This window comes from Ornithodoros turicata, unplaced genomic scaffold, assembly GCF_037126465.1.
Source record: "Ornithodoros turicata isolate Travis unplaced genomic scaffold, ASM3712646v1 ctg00001217.1, whole genome shotgun sequence".
NCBI classification, from domain to species: Eukaryota; Metazoa; Arthropoda; class Arachnida; order Ixodida; family Argasidae; genus Ornithodoros; species Ornithodoros turicata.
In genome coordinates, this window is record NW_026999507.1 from 33435 (window position 1) to 52641 (window position 19207).

Genomic DNA, 19207 nt, shown 5'->3' on the forward strand with positions numbered 1-19207 from the left:
AAAAATACTAGGCCTAGATGGCTATTTGGGACCCAACGCGGCAGAGAAATGCTTGCTCTCGCTCAAGCGATTTAGCGATCAAATCGATAGGTTGAACAGTTGTCCCGCGCCGTTGGTCATGAGTATGGAAGACCACTTTCGACACGCGAGCGCTACACACTGCGAATTTTGTGGAATCGAATTTAACCGACATACGCGGAAGGTATCGCATCACGACCACACCCGCTTCGTAGAGCCCGGTTCTTCGAATTTTGTCGCGACGCTGTGTGATACGTGTAACCTTACGTGTCGTAACACCAAAGAACTCGTCGTGTGCGTGCACAACCTGCAGTACGATTTGAGCTCCTTTCTCCGCCACATGCACGTTCTAAATCTGGGCGAGCCGTGGATCTTAGCTTCGAGCTCGGAAAAGATAAGAGGGTTCAACATTGGCGATCTCCATTTCCGCGATACCACGCAGTTTTTCAACCTCTCCTTGTCGAACCTGGTGGAAACCCTGCTCGCCAGCGGTGGTGAAAGCGCGTTTCATTGTACCCGTCAAATGTATGGTGACCGTTTCCGACGCCTCCTCAGGAAGGGCATTTACCCGTACACCTTCGTCGACAGTTTCGAAGCGTACAATTTGCCCGCACTACCACCAAAGGAAGCTTTCAAAAGTGACCTGAACGACCAAGAGATCACGGACGAGGACTATCAGTACGCCCTCGAGATTTTCGAATTGTTCGAATGTAAGAACCTCGGCGGTTACACGCGTCTCTACGTCACGCTCGACGCCTGTCAGCTCTGCGACGTCGTACTGTATTTCAGGAAGATTGCGCTAGAGACGGATAGGTTAGATATCCTACGCACAGTGTCCCTCGCCAGTTACGCGTGGAGCAGCGCTCTGAAGCTCACCAAAGTCAAACTCGAGCTCATGAGCGATCGCGAGATGTACGAAACGATCGAGCAGGGAATCAGGGGAGGCATTTGTAACAGCTTCCACAGATACTGTCGGGCTAATCACGAGGGGTGTGACGATTACGATCCCCAGCAAGAAAAGACTTTTATCCAGTACCTCGACGTGAACAGTTTGTACCCGTACGCGATGACTTTCCATCTCCCGACAGGTCGTTTTGAGTGGGTGGATCCTTCGAGGTGGAGCGAGATCGATTTTCTCAACATTCCTCACGATTCGGAAGTGGGTTACGTCTACGTAGTAGACTTGTCATATCCCGAAGAACTGCACGCACTCACCAGGGATTTTCCCCTGGCACCCGAACACAGGTGTGTGAACGAGAACGAACTCTCCCCCTACCAGCGACACTTGAAAGACGCGTTAGCGCTGAACGCCCCTCCCACAAAGAAACTCTTGCTGACGTGCTACGACAAAGAACGCTACGTCGTTCACTATGCATTGCTCGCACTGTACGTGAGGTTGGGCATGAAAATAAAACGTGTTCACAGCATCCTCTCGTTCCGCCAAGACAACTTTTTGCGAACCTTCGTGCAGAGAAACGTCGCGTTGAGGAATGCCGCGACCACGAAATTCGAGCGACTTCTGTACAAAACCATGTCGAACAGCACGTTCGGTAAGTCGATACAAAATGTGAGGCGATGAAAAAGTATGCCCTAGCCTACGACAAAGAAAGCGCGCTCCGAAAAGCTAGCTCCGTCGACAGTCAGCATTTTCACATTCTGAGTGATAAGTGCATCTTGTACGAGATGAAGCAACGCCGCATCAAATGCACGCACCCCCTTTACGTGGGCTTTGCCATTCTTGAAATATCCAAAGTCCGAATGTACAGCTTCATCTACGAGTCGCTCTTTTCTCGCTTGACATGTCCAGTGCAATTGATCTATAGCGACACGGACAGCATAATTTTTTCTCTCACGTGTGAAAGCCTTGAAGAGCAGCTGATGAAGATTGAGAGTGAGTTAGATCTGTCTTCCTATCCGCCGGACCACCCACTTTTCAACGACGAGCACGCGAACCAGATGGGGTACTTCAAAGACGAGACGGGGGGCGGAGTTATTCAGGAAGTCGTAGCCATCCGAGCGAAAATGTACAGCATTCTCTTGGCTGGGACACACAAACAGATCGCGAGAGCCAAAGGAGTTAAGAAAGACGTGGTGCGGAAACATTTATTGCACGAAGTGTACCGAGATTCTCTGTTCAATGAAAAGGCGGTCTCTCAGAAGCAGTGCACCATCCAGAGTATAAAGCAAACGATGTACACCATTTCGAGACTCAAGAAGAGCTTGGTCCCCTACGACGACAAACGCTATCTCGTGGATGCCGTACACTCCTTCCCTTATGGGAGCTGCGAATACGGTAAGCTTTACGGGTGTTTTGACGCGTATCGCATTACGATAGTACTCCCTCCTTGTGCAGCACCGGAAAACCCGGAAGAGAGCCCGAGACCGTCGACGTCAGGCATCGAGTAACCGTGGAACAAAGAGCTGCACGCGCATGTAATCGAGAATAAAAGTTCTAGTCGAGACATGCTTCTCTCTCTCTCTCTCTCGAAGACAGGAGAAGCACGGGACATCGTGGCAGTGTGGTAGCGGAATGGGTGTACGAAAAGAATGACCATTCCGTCATCGTGCTGACGCAGTGACCCGCGCAATGACGGCGCTGCGATGAAGATTCCCCTTTTCTGGCACGTCTGATCTCACGAACGCAGCATTACGAGATGATCAGACAAGGGAGGGAGGGTGCAGGCATCTATTGACCAACTCTTTTGTATGTATTCAATAAAGATGTTTCAGTGAAAGAACACACAGAGTCTCGTCAAAGTTATTCGGACTGTTTAATGCGTTGCATGTCAATAACCAATCGGTATTTCAATAAATCAATGACAAGGTTGGCGATGTAGACTGCTTGCAAATGTCGCTGCTTCCGCAGGGCGTGCTTAATATGAGCGATGGCACGAGCGAGAAGGTCCACGATGTCTGCAGCGATGTAGTTGAATTCTGCGTTGGCCAAGCTCACAAATTCGTTCATCAGTCCCAGGGGTCCGTCAGGAACCGTTATGCAGACGTTCTTGTAACGGGCGTAGATCCGACGCACCATCTCCTGCAGCGGCCCCGGCGAGATCTCTCCTATATTGCCAAAGCCTACCATGTCTATCACGTAGCGAAAAGCAGTGATGACGAGCTCGTTGCGGGGACTTTCGCCGTTGAAACATTCCTTCTCCACTTCTTCCCAAGAAGCGTGGGTGCGGGAACAATTTTGTAAAGAGTGGTAGCTGAACATCTTCACGTAGTGATGACGCGAGCGCGGTGCGCGCTGCCTTTATACAGATAAACGCGCGCGCGCAAAGAACGGAGAATGAAAGCGAAACTGAAAAGCCACCCGTCGCCGCTAGGAGCGCGCGCGCGCGCGCAGCAGAGAGCCGAAACCGAAAACACCCGCGGCCGGCGCAGGGGGCGCTAGGAGCGCGCGCGCGCGCATGCGCGGACGGGTGGAGCAGAGGGCGCGCGCGCGTCGCCTCACTCAGTTTCTCTTGGAGCGTCGCGGAAGACGGACGTGCGCTCCGCGCGCTCGCTCATTTTCTGGCTGGCTCTCGTAGAGAGCAGACGTGTGTGTTCTCCGCGCTCGCTCAGTTTCTGCCTGGAAGTTGCCGCGGGGGAAAAGGTGAGTGATTTGACGCGCTCCTTTTCTCGTATGTTTGCCGTGTTTAACGGTGACCGCGCTCGTGCTAAGCCTTTTCTCGCATGTTTAGACTTGTTTTGCGGTGTCCAAGCCTGTTGACGCATGTTTAGCGATGTGTGGTTCCCACCTTGTGTTAGCTGCGTAGTGTTGAGGTTAGGCCTAAGCGATCGCCCCCCCGTAAGCCTTTTTCCTCGTATGTTTAGTCTTGTTTTGCGGTGAGCAAGCCTGTTGACGCATGTTTAGCGATCTGTGGTTCCCGCCTTGTGTTAGCTGCGTAGTGTTGTGGTTAGGCCTAAGCGATCGTCCCCGTAAGCCTTTTTCCCCGATGTGTACTGTTTTCTGTTTAGCAGTAGCGGTTAGACCTTTTCTCTCGCATGCCTAGACTTGTTCAGCAGTGCTGCCATTTTTACCTGCCGCTAGTATCTTGTTCTCTGTCTCTCTCGTCTAGAGCTATGATGGTGGCGCCATCTGGTGTGATGCCTTGCAACTAAGTGGCCACCTGTCGTCGATCTCTGCAACTACCAGTCGTCAACAAGCAACATGGCGGGCGCTGGTCACTCGGGTGTTGCGGAGCGGCTTCTTCGCCGCGGCATCGTTGATTTTCGAATAAATTGTTTCTCTCCACTCTATTTCCATCTTTTCATTTTATTTTCTACCTATTTTTTTTTATTTTTATGGACACAGATTGTCCGCAACGCACAGGGTGGTCTGGACACGTCCTAGATGCTCCCCAATTAGTGCGATGACTCCCTGGAGGGTCCTGATTAATGTGGGGGGTCCCAATTAGCTCTAATTGCTAATTAAACGTGTCCAGAAGCCTTGTAGCGTTGCGGACAGTCTGTGTCCAGTAACTACTACTCATTCCGCCACTCGCACTCACATCTCACATGGTGGCGGCCCCTCCTTCACTGTTCTGTTTCCTCCCTCCCCTCTTCTTCCTGTTCGCTGTATTCTAACGCTCCAACCACTGTTTTCTCAATTTACGATCGCGCGACCGTATTGTTCACGGGTACGCCGTAAGAACAACAGCAATCTTTTACAGTGCACTCTACAATGAAACGGGAAGGGAGTTGCCTGAGGACAGGAGCCGCCGATATTTCGAACAGAGACTGTTCTTCTTCTGGGCACCGTCCTCATCATTGGCATGGTATTTAAAGGGTTGCGAATTGTGGGTCAACGGGCCGGAGGGAAGAAGGGTTCATACGGGTTTCTACGGCCGGGGTGAATGGCCGCTTTGTTAGAGTGTGGAGGGGATTATGTGAACGAAGTGATTGGCTCCAGACCGGTTACTGAAATGGGGGGTTCATGAACACGGAGACGGAACGGGACAACAGGCAGGAATTGACAAGCATTCCGAAAGATAAGGAGGTTAGTTGTTACCTGGGGAAAATTCCAGAAGGAACAAAGTTGTTTTTTTATATAGATATTTGTAATACCAAGTTGTGGCATGCAATAAAGATAGCAAAAAGCAGTGGCCACGCAGAACATAACAGATGATAAAGGGGATAGAAGGGAAAATGTATCAGCATATTTTATTTGTGAAGTGATTCTAGGGTGCCTTGTGATTTGTTGATACCGGACGGGTGAGGAGCGTTGAACTTGTATATGAGATAAGACTCCCTATCACGTCTGTGACGTGTGGATCTGAACCCGGTTTCTAGAATATATAGTTCTCAAAATTGTGACCAGGAACGTTAAAGTGTTCGGCGACTGCTTTGGGGAGTTTCTTGGACGTGTCAGTCCTGTGTCCAGTAAAGCGGTTGTCCATTTGTTGGCCGGTTTCACCAATGTATTGCATAGAGCAGTCGCCGCATTCAATGCAGTATATGACATTGGAGCTTGTGCATGTGAATGCGTGCTTAATGGAGTGGGTGTAATTGCTCGCAGTGCTTTTGATAGAGTTAGAGTGTTGAACGTGCTTGCATGTTTTGTAGCGCGGGAGGCTGCAGGGTCGTGTTCCAGTGTACTGGGTGTCCGTTTTGCTGATTTTGACATTCACCAAGGAGTCTGCTAGGATTTTTGCACGTCGGTATGTCCCCTGTACTGGATGGGTGAATATATTGCTAAGTCGGTCACTGCTTTGGAGGAGGGGCTCGTGCTTCCTTAGAATGGCTTTTATGTTCGGAAGTGCGTTAGAATACCTTGTGATGAAGTTTATTTGGCACGCGTCAGGATCTTTTCGGTTTTCCAGAACCTCGTTTCGATCGAGTGTGAGTGCCTTGCGACGGAAATTTGGTTAGGAGGGAGTCTGGATAGTCCCTTTGGGCAAGTGTGCTGCAGAGTTCGTCAAGCTTCTCAGCATAATCTGTGTCGTTTGAACAAATTCTGCTCAGTCTTACACCCTGCCCATTAAAAATTCCAACCTTACAGTGACGCAGGTGGTGACTCTTGAAGTGAAGGTATTGTTGTTTGTTAGTTGGCTTTTTGTACAGGGTTGTGGTGAGGTTGCCGTTGTCTAGTGATATTGTGGTGTCATTAAAGTTGATTGAGTGAGTTGAGTGTTGTAATGTGAACTTTATAGTGTTATGCGCGGTGTTCAGTAGATCTACGAACTTTTGAAATTCATGTTCCCCGGGTTCCGATACTATAAGTATTTCATCGATGTATCGAAGGTACATAGTTGGTTTTAATGCGAGGGCGCTAAGAACATTGTTTTCTGAGAACCCCATGATGATATTTGCGTAAGTGGGTGCAACAGGTGTGCCCACACTTGTGCCGTGTACTTGTATGTAGTATTCGCCATTGAACTCGAAGTAGTTCAGTTTAAGGACCAAGTCCATTACAGCGAGAATGGTTTCCGTGTCTTTTCTGGTGTTTGTTGTAGAAAGAGGGCAGAGGGCTTTGATTCCGTCGTTGTGTGGGATGTTAGTATACAGTGATGTCACATGTAGCCTGGCGAGTATTGTGTCCCTACGAAATGTACGCGTGTTGTTTATATCTCTGATTATTCTGAAGAGGTGTGGTGTGTCTTGCACATGGGATGGCAGTGTTGTCGGAATATGGTTTAAACAGTCGTCCAGGAATTTCGAGAGTCTCTGTTGGTGTGTTGTTATTAGATACAATTACCCTGCCGGGGATGTCAGCTGTATAGAGCTCGTTGGCGTGCACCTTGTGGATTTTGGGCAATAAATAGAAACGACCTTTTTCATCTGTTATGTTCTGCATGGCCACTGCTTTTTGCTTTCTTTATTGCATGCAACAACTTTGTATTACAAATATCTATCTTAAAAAAAAAAGAAAACTTTGCTCGTTCTGGAATTTACCCCACGTAACCACTAACACCCTTATCTTTCGGAATGCTTGCCAATTCCTACCTGTTGTCCCGTTCCGTGCGCGTGTTCGTGAAACTCCCATTTCTGTAACCGAACTGGAGCCAAGACCACTTGGTTCACATAATCCCCTCCACACTCTAACAAGGCGGTCATTCACTCCGGCTGTAGAAGCCCGTACGGACCCTTTCTTCCCTCCGGGCTGTTGACCTACAATTTGCATGAACCTTTAACACCTCACCCCTAACCCTTTCAATACCATGCCAATGATATGGACGGTACTCAGAAGAAAAACAGTCTCTCTTCGAAATATCGGCGGCTCCTGTCCTCAGGCAACTCCCTTCCCACTTCTCTACCGGCTCGCTGGATTTCTACCCCTCTATCTACAATGAAACAGTGTGTCGAGTAGCAGAAATGAAACCATGTGTTATACACGTGAGCAGAATTCCGGGACACCCCCCACTGAAACCCGGCTAAGCCTGATAACAGAAGACTTCGCAAGGAAGCTAAGTTTACAGGCTGGTGCGTGAGTCACGTGACGAGAAAAATATTTGGGCAGGGAGAGCAGGACATATGTGACGTCAACAATTCCCTTCTCGCGGTGCGACGATAACAACGTCGATAACAGGCACGGGAACTTGCGTACAAGTGAAAGAAGAAGGAGCGATGTATAACGGTGGAAACGAGCATGAGTCTTTCGAGCTATCGGCGGATTACTGCATGAAATAGACAGTTTTCGATTGCCTTCAGGACGACAAATTGACCAAATGCGACTTCTAAGAGCGCAGCAGGGGAAACAGCTATGGTCCGCAGACGATGTACAGACTACGTAATTACATGATGACATCGTCAATATCAAGTCGATATCGAGAGTTATTACCAACTAAAATAGATGAAATTGACAACTTGGCGCCAGCGAGTGCCACTTGGGCGGCGATTTGACAAAATGTCTGAAGTATTGTTTGGGCTGGTTGGTGTAAATCAATTTTCAAGGACAAAAGAACAAGCACGAGAGAATAACACAGCGGCTTGTTTGTGGTTTTGTCTCCTGTTTGTGCTTCGTTTCAAAATGAACGGTTTGACCAAACCCTACTTTTCAGGCTGCAGCAGACTGCAGAAAAAGTCGATCGTCTAACGAAGCGGTATAATGTACATGCCGGTTTGAACTAGAGATGGGACGAATCCAGAATTTTGCGAATCCGAATCCAAGGAAGGTTCTGCGAATCCACGAATCTTTCGAATCCTTTCTTTAAAAAGAGCTTAAAAAAACAAGAAAAAAAACTTCTACTGGAGAGTGTTTTGAAGCAGAATATGACATACATTTCTTTAATTAAAAAAAACAGTTCAGTTTCGGGAGAAAGTTTACCCATATAGTTTACTTAGCATATTTAACATATTGTTCATCGACTACAAGAAATGCATAAATGCTCGAGTCTGAATTATTTCCATAAAGCTTGTGGGAAAAGCGTGTGAACGATTATCTAATCGCGTGCCCGACAACCTCGTAATCTGCGGATTGTTGATAGCAGCTACAGTTTTCAGTAGATATCGGTGGCACGTGTTGGCAAAAGAGGGCGGGGTCTTTCTGTTTAAAAACGATGCCGCGTTAGGCACGGGGGCGTTTTTCCCTCGGGACGTCGCCAGGAGCAGACCGCTTTGGTCTGGCACGGAAAACGGTTTCATCTTGTACCCGGCATTCTGTTGGTATGTTATTAAATGGCTGTTAGTATAATCAGAGTTTGGTTTACTTCTCCAGCAGACGGATTCCCATAAGCTAAAGCAACAATCAAAAGCAAAACCATATCACTTTTAAACTTGCAATGTAACAGTTCCTGCCTGAACTCTTTCAGTCCAGAGCAATGTAAACAAACAAACAAGAAAACACCCGTCGGTCAATGAGGCTTTCGGCGGACTTTTTTTTTATTGCGTGTTAGCGCCGCGAAGCAACTGTGGCTATGAGCGGCGTACAGACGTGGACAGATGGAGTGAGGATAGCAGGAAGAAGTGGGGGACAGGGGGGTTAGTATACGTCCTGGGCCGACTTCAGAGGGAACTGTGCCGACATTCGTCCGGAAAGTCTTCGGAAAACCCAGGGAAAACCTCAGACGGTGGTAGGATTCGAACCCACCACCTCCCAGTCTTAAGCACGACCTTGGTTACCACCAACGAGCGAACGCCTTAGCCCACTCGGCCATGCCGCTGGTTTTCGGCGGACTCCATCGGCGAAAATTTGAGAAAAAAAAACGAAAAAAACGAACAAACGTGGTCGGTGGATTCGAAAGGTTCGATTCGCCGTTTTGGGCACTAGGATTCAGGTTCCCGAATCTCGAATCCCTGCCTAGGATTCGAGGATTCGCGGATACGGTTGGCACATCCCTAGTTTTAACCGTGTACCTTTGGAATGTATCAACATAAAACTTGTAAAGGAGAAACATTGAGACTTGGATTAACACGCGTTAAACGCAAATGCTGCCTGTTTAAGTTTAAATTTTCACGTAGTTGTATCATCTGCAAAAATTGTGATGAGAGAATCCCTTTGCTACATTCAGCTAAACTATTACCAACTGCCCTACGTGAGACTGAGTGCAGGATGCTGAAGGAACCTTTTGAGCTCATGTGCTTCAGATGCGCTGCTACGGTCGGTTAAGCAGTGATCAGGAGTGCCAATAACATGGAAAACATTGTACATGTGCTGAAATACTTCGCGGTCCATACAGCTGCTGGTACTAAATACCTGGCCGCCATATCAATTGCGTTAATGATATATTTACACTTCTCATCCGACGAGCTGGTAACGTGGTCGAGAGCGACTGACTTGAAAGGAATCGCACAAGATGACATGGTACCCATATTGCCGACAGACTTTGTCATAACTCTGTTGTTGCGTTGGCAAACTTGGCAACCTCCAACGTACTTGGCCAGTGTTGAAGACATCTGATCCCACCAAGAGCGTTCTTGAGTCTTGGCCAAGGCGCGTGTGTAGTCCATGTGTCCTGACCCAGATGGGGCAAAGTTGCAATTTTGCCATGCATTTCAGCCTATATGCAGCGTAAAACACCGTAGGCCGCCATTATGTGACCCATTGTTATCAGACGTTGGCACGTAGTGGATTATAGTAGGCCACAGATCCAATACAAGTCCAATCTGAGTGGCAGCAGCCGAAGCCAAAGCCCCAAAGCGTTTCACTCAATGAAAACAACATGGAGGAACACGCGGTGTGTTAGCCAGGGCTGGGCAGTAATACTGGTGTTTTTGTACTATAATACACATACATAATACTCTTGCGCCAATGTATTATAATACATGATAATAATTCATGTGTGTATTTATTTATTTGCCCTCAGGGCTACAGCAATAGAGAGGGGAGGGGCTCGAAACAAAGCAGGGACAATGTGGAAGAAAATAAAAATAAAATAAACAAAATAATCAACAACAAACGAACCAAAAACACGAGCATAGATAGTATCACTGGTGGACAATCAGATCAGTATGTAAAGCTTAAATAATCTTACGCTGCATTCAAGTGGTGGTGAAGCAGTTTTCTGAACTGTGTACCGTCAGTGATGGAGGTAACGTGACCCGGTAGATGATTCCATTCCAGTTAGGTTTTAGGTAAAAATGAGTCAAAACACGTTTTAGCAGTACAGGATGGGACACAAACTTTCTGGCGATGATCAAGCCTTGATGAGACGTATGATGGATGTGCAATTAAATGGCGTTTCGGCGTTTCGTTGTAGTAATATATCTTATGGAACAGACACAGTCGAGCAACCTGGCGGCGAACAATCAAGGAAGATAGGTTAAGGACTGATTTCATCGCAGTGACACTGGCTGTACGACTATAATTCCCTAGAATAAACCGTGCAGCACGGTTCTGAACCATTTCCAGTTGGTGAATGAGTGATCGTTGCCCTGGATCCCACACCGAAGCGGCATACTCTAATTTAGGAAGAATTAGCGTTCGGTAGAGTGTTAGTTTTACGTTGAGCGGTGCGAGTCTGAAGTTGCGGCGAATGTACCCCATGAGAGATTAGAGGATACGTGTACGCCTAAATATTTATATAGTGTAACTTGTTCTAGTACGGTTTTACCAATCATGTATGTGGGACATTCGCTGTTACTACGAGACACTCTCAGGTGTTTACATATAGTGAGATTTAGTTCCATATGCCACGTGGAGTACCATGATTCTAGTATGATCAGATCTGACTGTAAATGCATGGAATGTGAATGTTGTGTTACTTCACGATATAAAACACAGTCGTCAGCGTACAGACGTACAGAACATGAAAAAAGGCCAGGGAGATCATTAATGTAAATTAGAAAAAGCAATGGACCGAGGACCAATCCTTGTGGTACCCCGGACAGAACAGTAACTAGGCTTGACATGCTGTTGTTAGCTAAAACGTATTGATGACGGTTGGTTAAGAACGATTGGATCCAGGCGATAACATTACTATCGATATTTATCGCGTGTAGCTTGTGAAGCAGATGTACGTGACTGACCTTGTCAAATGCTTAAGAGAAATCAATGAATATGCAATCCGTGTTAGAACCACCATCCAAGGCCTTGTGGAGATCGTTAATGAAAGACACCAGCTGGGTTTCACATGAGTAATGTTTTCTGACCCCGTGTTGGCTGTGATGAAAAAATAAGTTAAATTCGAGGTGCTTGACTACGTGTGAATAAACAATGTGCTCCATTATTTTGCATGAGATGCTGGTCAGTGAGATGGGGCGGTAGTTAGTAGCGCACAGTTTGTCACCAGATTTAAACAAGGGAATTACTTTCCCAATTTTCCAGTCGGCTGGAAGACAGCCAGTTTCGAGTGATTGGATGAAAATACGATCAAGGGATAACGCTGAATATGTTGCCGTGTTCTTTAGGAACTTCGTGTTGATACTGTCATGACCACTACTGGATGGCAGCTTGAGGTTGTTAATTATGTTCATGACACCGTAGACATCAATAGCTATAGGATCCATGACGACATAATTATGTGGATCTAAATGCGGCAAAACTTGGTTTGAGATTGATGAAAAAACATTTACAAACACGTTATTCAATACTTCGGCACACAGAGACTGGGGAACATCACCTTTTGAGGAACATAAAGAAATGTCTTTGTTATTAACAAAGTTCCAAAATTGATTTGGATTGTGTATTAACATGTCTGGTAGTGTATTGTTGAAAAAATTCGCTTTAGCTTCGCACAAAGGAGACTTATACTCACTCAGCGCAACATGATAGGGGGGGGGGGGGTATGTTTATTAAGAAAAAAAAAAGAAAGGAAAGGCTCCAAACTCTGACGTACCACGAGACAACTTTGCTCTCCTAAACGCCCGTTTCTTGCGGTTACACAGTTGTTTTAGGGTCCTATTATACCAAGGCGCCTGTGTACGTGTAGGAACAACGAGTACAGGAATGTAGATGCCCATTAACTCCATGACTTTGTTTTTAAATAAATGCCAGTTGGCTTCGACCGAACGTGATGAGAAGTTAGCTAAGTAGTGATCAAGGTAAGTTCATAGCTGTTGATGGCTGTGAAATTGGCTCTTTTGTAATTACGAATCGACTTTCTGCGGTCTAGGTGCTTCACTGAGGTGTTGACGTAAAAGTGCAGCATCGAGTGGCCACTGGGCCAGTCAAAGTTTGAAATTTCACTAACAAAGTCAGGATTCGTAGTTAGCAGTAGATCAAGAATGTTAGACGTTGTGTGCAACACTCTGGTAGGCTCAGTAACCATCTGCGTAAGATTAAAGGTCCTGCAGAATTCTAGAAAACTAATACACTCACTAGACGTTGACATAGTTTGCGTATCGTGAGCTAACCAGTTAATTAAAGGATAATTAAAATCTCCAGCAAGAACAATGGGTTGCCGTGGAAAACGAGTTGCTGCCAGATTTAGTACATCATGTAATTGGCTAACAAATGTGTTATCATATGATGGCGGCTTGTAACATATACCAAATATGATCTTCCTTTGCTTGCTGACCACACTGACCCAAACCATTTCTAAGGGGCATGGTATATGAATCAACTGAGATTTTATCTGTGTTGAAACTGCGATGAGGACACCGCCGCCCATTCTTTGACCTCTATCATCGCGATAAACATTATAGCTTTTTTCACAGGGGAACAGTTCACTGTTTTGTATTTTGGAAGACAGCCATGTTTCTGTTAAGAGAATGATGTCAGCCTGACAGGAATCAATGATGGAACATAACTCATCACGGTGTGTGATGATACTGCGAATATTAGTATGCAACAGAGAAATACTGTCCTCACTTGAGTAATACTAGTGATACAATTAATACACAACTCTTTTACGTGGGCGATCGGAAAAGAAAAGGCCGAGAATTCGACCAGCTGTGATTTATTTCAGGCCGTTACACTTGAACAGTAGCATTTGCTCAAAGAGACTATCCTCTAGTGAGCGTCGGTTGGGTCGCAAAAGGAGGCTGGCGAAGGAGAAAAGCCTTTCAACAGGGGCCGATGAACACAAGTTAGTGCTGTAGCGCAGGAAGACACGTTTTACGGAAGGATAGTCATGGAGCATGGATAGGTTGACCCGTTTGTCGTCCAAATACTTGAGTACTTCCAATTTTGCACTGCACATCGACGATGCCGCCGTTGAAGTTTCCCCAGGTGAAGGCGTGAAATCAAAGAAGTCGTCAGCGCCGAAGTACGTTGCCAACTGGGAATCGGCAGCAACTGCCCCAGTGTCTTCAACGGCTTTTAGAAGCAAATTTTCCAGGTCGCAGGGTGCGCCAGGGGGAAGCCATCGCGCTTTGAAATATGGATGTGAAGCTGTTGCGATGAGTGTGTGCTCGTCGTTGAAGGCGAGAATGTCCTGAAACCGTCGCTCCAAGGCATCTGCCACAGCACTGGCAATGCTGAAGAGGGCCTCGTCCCTTATACTGTCGCTGGCAGCTTTCAGTTTGATCCTCACGGCCAGCAGGGTGGGAAGCAACTCTTCATAAAGGCTCGACTTGCTGCCTTGGGGGCGATCTAACGCTGCATGTTAAGAGAATAAAGGGTTACCACTCCACAGAGTTCCACAGCTAGGCTCCCTGGACATCGGGAGCATATTCAGGACTTGCCGACAGATATTGGTTCTAGAACTTTGCAGTAGTCTTCCACGAATGCCAATTCGATGTCGTTAAGTTGGTGCAGCTCCAGCGCGTCCGATAGGGCCGGCAGCGTCTCCTTCTGATGCAAGATGCACTTCAGGGCGTCGAAAAAGGAGTTCCACCTCGTTACGCAAGAGTGATGAGCTGATGCCCCAAGATGGCTTGTACAATTTCTGCAGATTTTGAACGCTTGGAGGCATTTCAGTATTTTGAGCATCTAGAGATGACCGCTGTGTGACACCGTTCACATGACGCGTTTTAAGATATGCCGCGCATCGCATCTGTTGTTCCAATGAGGCTCAGCGTGTGGCATGCGCATCGAATATGCTTAGAAAGGAGGGAACCAGAGTAGCGGATGGGGAGAAATTCAAAGTCTGCGTCACACCCGTTATCTCTTTTGTCTTGTGCTCCGCACTCATTAAATGCTTTCAGAAACTTGGGGCCGTTATCGGTAACTGTCCCCACTACTTTTTCCACCGAGAGCTTGAAGTCAAAACAAATGTCGCTCAAAATTTCAGCTACGCGGTCATAGGGGTGCTTACCAGCAAACCTCCTGCATACTAGCGCTGCCGATCTGTGTTCCAAGCAAGGTGTCACAGGCAATCTGCAAAGCCATGGATCATATAATTGTATGCTCGCGTCGATGTCAACATGCAAGTGTACCAAGTACAAAAATGGAGCGCCAGTAGGAAACTTACCCAATGTGCAGTGACGCCCATGTAACTCTTTGTTGACGTCGACCAGATATCAGCAGTAAGGCATACGTATTCCTGGCTTTCTTTACTATCCCTTGTCTAACGGAACATTTCACCGTGAGCGGCATCGATGTGCCTGCCCAGGGTTCTCCGGGACATAACGAAGAGTTGCGGGCAAATGCCTGCATTAACAAACAAAATATTGTGAGGAAGTCCACCGGCTAAAACAAGCATAGGCCATTGTACCTTCCACAAATGCGCGAAACTCCTCTTGTTCGACGAAGCTTAGTGGATGCAGGCCTTTCACGACAAGGTGGAGGAGCAGCTTGTCAAACTTTTCTTGCGATACTTGGGATGCCATAGGGGTACATTCCGTCAAGCGCATCTGCTTATGCACGCTAGCTACGCTGGATTCAATGTGAGCCCGTTTTCGTAGTAAAGGTTTCTCGCTCATGCTTTCTTCATACTCAGGGTGTGCAGAAGGATGGACCCTCCGAAATGTTTAAAAAAAAAGCGGATGTCGTGCAAGAATGTTCTACAGATCCCGATCACACGCACGGTCAGTTTAAGCTGCAGCAGAATGACGCGTGATCATTATTAGGGTGATGTTGGTTATGTCCTCACTTTTTCACACAACATAAATAAAGGCAATAGAGACTCACCTTGAGATGAACTTTCAAGTTCGAGGTTGACTGCTTCGATGCGCTGATCACTTTCGAAGAGAATACACATTTTGCCTTCAATGTGGTACAGTCTCCATATGGTTTGGCCTGAACCACACAAAAAAACAAAAAACAAAAAACGGGCGTCCAAAATTGTGCGACTGTCCATGGTTGTTAACCACCTACAGTTCTAACTGGGCATGCTGTTAATGGGTCACGGCTACAAGCACCCTCCTACGAAGACATTGCACGTGTGATTGCACGGTCAGCGTGGCCGCATACCAGGCGCTTTTGTTTGTCACCAATGGGAGATGGACTTCTTGGAAAGAAGATTACCGATCATCCGCATGTGTGGCGCTCTTGTTACCATAAGCTCCACAAAAAAGTATTACGACTCCGCAAGTAATATAATACACGTAATACCTCAATTTTGTGTATTATAATACAGATACAAATACATTTTTAGAATCAGCATTATAATACATATATACAGTATTATAACCCAGTACACCGGAAATATCCCAGGGATGTCCCAGAAATGTCGCACACGTCACATATGTCGGAGACGTCTACCAGACGCCTTCTGTACGTCCACAATGTGACGTTGAATTTTGTCCCACTTTGGATATACCAGGGATATCTGCAGGATGTAGAAATAAAGAACCCAGAGCGCGATATTTTGCGGACAAATCTGGGACATATGATGTCTACAGGAATGACGTAACACTTTTCAAGCAGGTGTGGAAAACTTTGTTTTACAACGTTATTTACCAGGTTATCACCATGTAGAAGATAGTTTGAATTAAAAACACAGTATATGGCAGGAAGGGATGTGAGGAATGTTAACGGGCAAACTTTTGACGTCGTAGCAGACGTACGGGTTAATTAGAAAGACGTCGTCACCGTTACAGACGCATTACGGCCCACTACACTTAATGAACGTACCCCAACTATTTGTATTTTAGTATAAGCTTCATCCAGTACGTTGATAGAGGCTGCTGCAGTGCCATAGTGAGGCTAGTCGGGTACGGCACTTGCACTGGTGACACCGAGTTGCCGAGCTAATGACGGGTGCCAGTGACGCATTGGACTGTGGTTCATAGGTTGGGCGCTTGAATTACTGCTGGGTCTTATTATTGCTTTTAGGACGGATGCAGAATCTCAGTCGGTGATGGTTGTTGCCTGGGATGTTCATATTTTGATACACTGGAGATGCAGCAAAGACGTATCATGCCCGCTAGGAAAGGGTCAATAGTTCATCTCCCATGTTCGTCCACATGTCTCAAAGTGACATCACTGGGACGTACATCTCAAGTTCAACCAAGGCCCAAATGCTGGTCTCCTGGATACCCCAGGGTTATCCCTGGGCTCTACAGCATTCTCCCTGGGACATCCAAACATCCAGATCAGGATATCACATTAATATTGCTGGGATATATATGGCTTACTGGGAATACATAACCAGTATTATACTACATAATACAGATACTCAAAGTGTTACAGTAATAGTATTATCCCAAGCAGCACACAATATTGGGCCCATATTGGCTGGTCTTTGGCGATACGGGTCCAGTAAGGGACCTGTTTCGCCAAGATTTCCCCCATATTGGCTGAAACTTGGCAATATGGGTCCCATATTGCCCAGTTTGAGCCAATATTGGGAAAATCGTGGCATTAAGAGCCCCTTATTGCCCGTGTACACCCCATATTGACTGTAAATGCAGAAAATGGTACGTACCCGTGTTGCACAAATGCCCAAGCAGCACGGCAAGATTGGACGTTGAAGCGTCTGGAACGCACAATTCAATACGTCGTTACATCCAACAACTTCCCGCAGATGATACACATTGTTCGAAACAGTCAGCATACGTGGCAATCCCATTGTAACATTCACTAGAAGTCAACAACACAACTTTGCATTCTCTTGAAGCAGCCGTTGCATCTTGCTTCGCGATGCCAATGCCAAGCGGTCGAACCGCCTGAGAGCGAGCGTGGTCGTTTGAGCGAAATCACAGTCATATCATAGTTGATCCTGCTCTTCGTTTATAGATAGGGCGAGAGCAGTATTATTTTTGAATTGTGATGTGGGCAAGCTTTCGTTTGTCCCATTATACGGTTGGCAATACGAAGACGGGCATAGCACCTGGTCTTCGTTTTTGCGGCGATGCAGTATGGTTTTTGTAATGCTATGCAACGTGGATGAATAAGAAGATCTGCAGAAATGGAAAAGCAAAAAGAAGAGAGAAGTAATATCAGTGGTGGATATTAAACCGGGTAATGCTTTATTATTACACGGACTCCCCGTTGGCGTTATCACGAAAATACTGGCGCAAAATGGGCTTGCTAATATGGGCAGCCCCAATTGGTCCAATATGGAGCCTAGTTGCACTTCCCATATCGGCAGCCCATATTGGACCAGTAGTATAGATAGGGGATAGGACTCCGGCACCCCCACCAGGGCAGCGCCACCGTCGCGTCTGGGCCGACTTCACTCGTGTATTTTTTCCCGCTTATTGGCGGGCGGCGCGTGTGCGGAGGTTTGTCCGCAGCCGTTGCATCTTCAGCGGGTCAGCGAGGGGGGTCAGCGAGGGGGGTCAGCGGGGGGGTCAGCGAGTGTAAGCGCACGCTGATCCTGCTGGCCTCGAAAAACATTTTACGTTCCTTTTCTTCATCTCATACAACACACAATTCTCTGACAAAATTTCAAATCGAATGCAGTCATTTGAGGAGCTATATCTGTCGGCCTCTTCTTTGGTGAATGCTATCTTAATTGATCTAAATCGCCTGGGGGAAAGTAAACAGCGACTGTACAAAGGGTTACGGTTCATCTTATACGTCTGCTTCTCAAAGTCCGTTTGCGCTGCAATGCGTCGCTTAATGTTCATTTCAATGCACGGGCCAAAGACCGTACCCTGACCTTTGTATACCTGAGTGCAGCCTGCCAACTGAATCCGGGTAGACTGACAAAGTGCAGCACTTCCAAGCCATATGTCTTCATGGAAAGCTGTCTAAAATGCTGCATAACATCTAAGAGGAGCAGGACATCACATTTCAAATAGATCAAAGTATAATCTTTCAGTGACTTGCAATCAAAATGATCATACATTCCCCGAAAAAAAGCATAGTCATCATCGCTGATGTGTGTTCCATTCACATCATCATAAAAACCCTCCTTGGCCAGCAGACATTCTTCATTGTAGACTTGAAAGCTTTTGATCCAGGAATAAGGGTACACACCTTTCCTAGTTAAACGTGCAAAGTCATTACCATACACTTGCTGTAGACACTTAAATGCTTCATTTCCTTCCGACACTCTGAAACTATCCACCAAGCAAGAAAGGGAACTATTTAGAAATTGAGTGGTGTCCCGGAATATGAGATTGCCGTATTCAAAGTTCCGAATCTTCTCCGAACTCGTTGCGATGAGCTTGGGTGGGCGTTTCCACTTCAAAGCATGGAAGCAATGCAATAAGGAGCTGATATCATACTGAAGGTTGTGGATGAGCACTGGAATTTTGCCGTGATTGCTGCAACTGATGTTACATTAATTACAAATGGTAGCCAAAAAGATGCTGACACTGCTTTCACGACTGTGATCGTGATGACGAACTTTTTTCCTGTCAACACTAAATAACACACTGAATATTCACAGTGTGTTGCAGCGACATGTTTACGAGTTTCTTCGTCTGTGAGCTTATGGGAGCAGGGCAACGACTGATATCGACCACCTTGCTATGAAAACGTAACAGGCAGTCGACACACCTGGAGGCGGCATCCGGGCCTAAATATTTTTCATTTGCAAGTATTTTCGAA

At 46.6% G+C, this 19207-nt stretch overlaps 1 long non-coding RNA gene across 1 annotated transcript; it reads left to right on the forward strand.

The window, feature by feature from the left end:
- Positions 1 to 3503: 3503 nt before the first annotated feature.
- Positions 3504 to 4263, forward strand: LOC135376683 (uncharacterized). Its single transcript, XR_010417804.1, has 2 exons — positions 3504 to 3616; positions 4083 to 4263. It is a non-coding gene; the product is annotated as an uncharacterized LOC135376683 (long non-coding RNA).
- The last annotated feature ends 14944 nt before the right edge of the window (positions 4264 to 19207 follow it).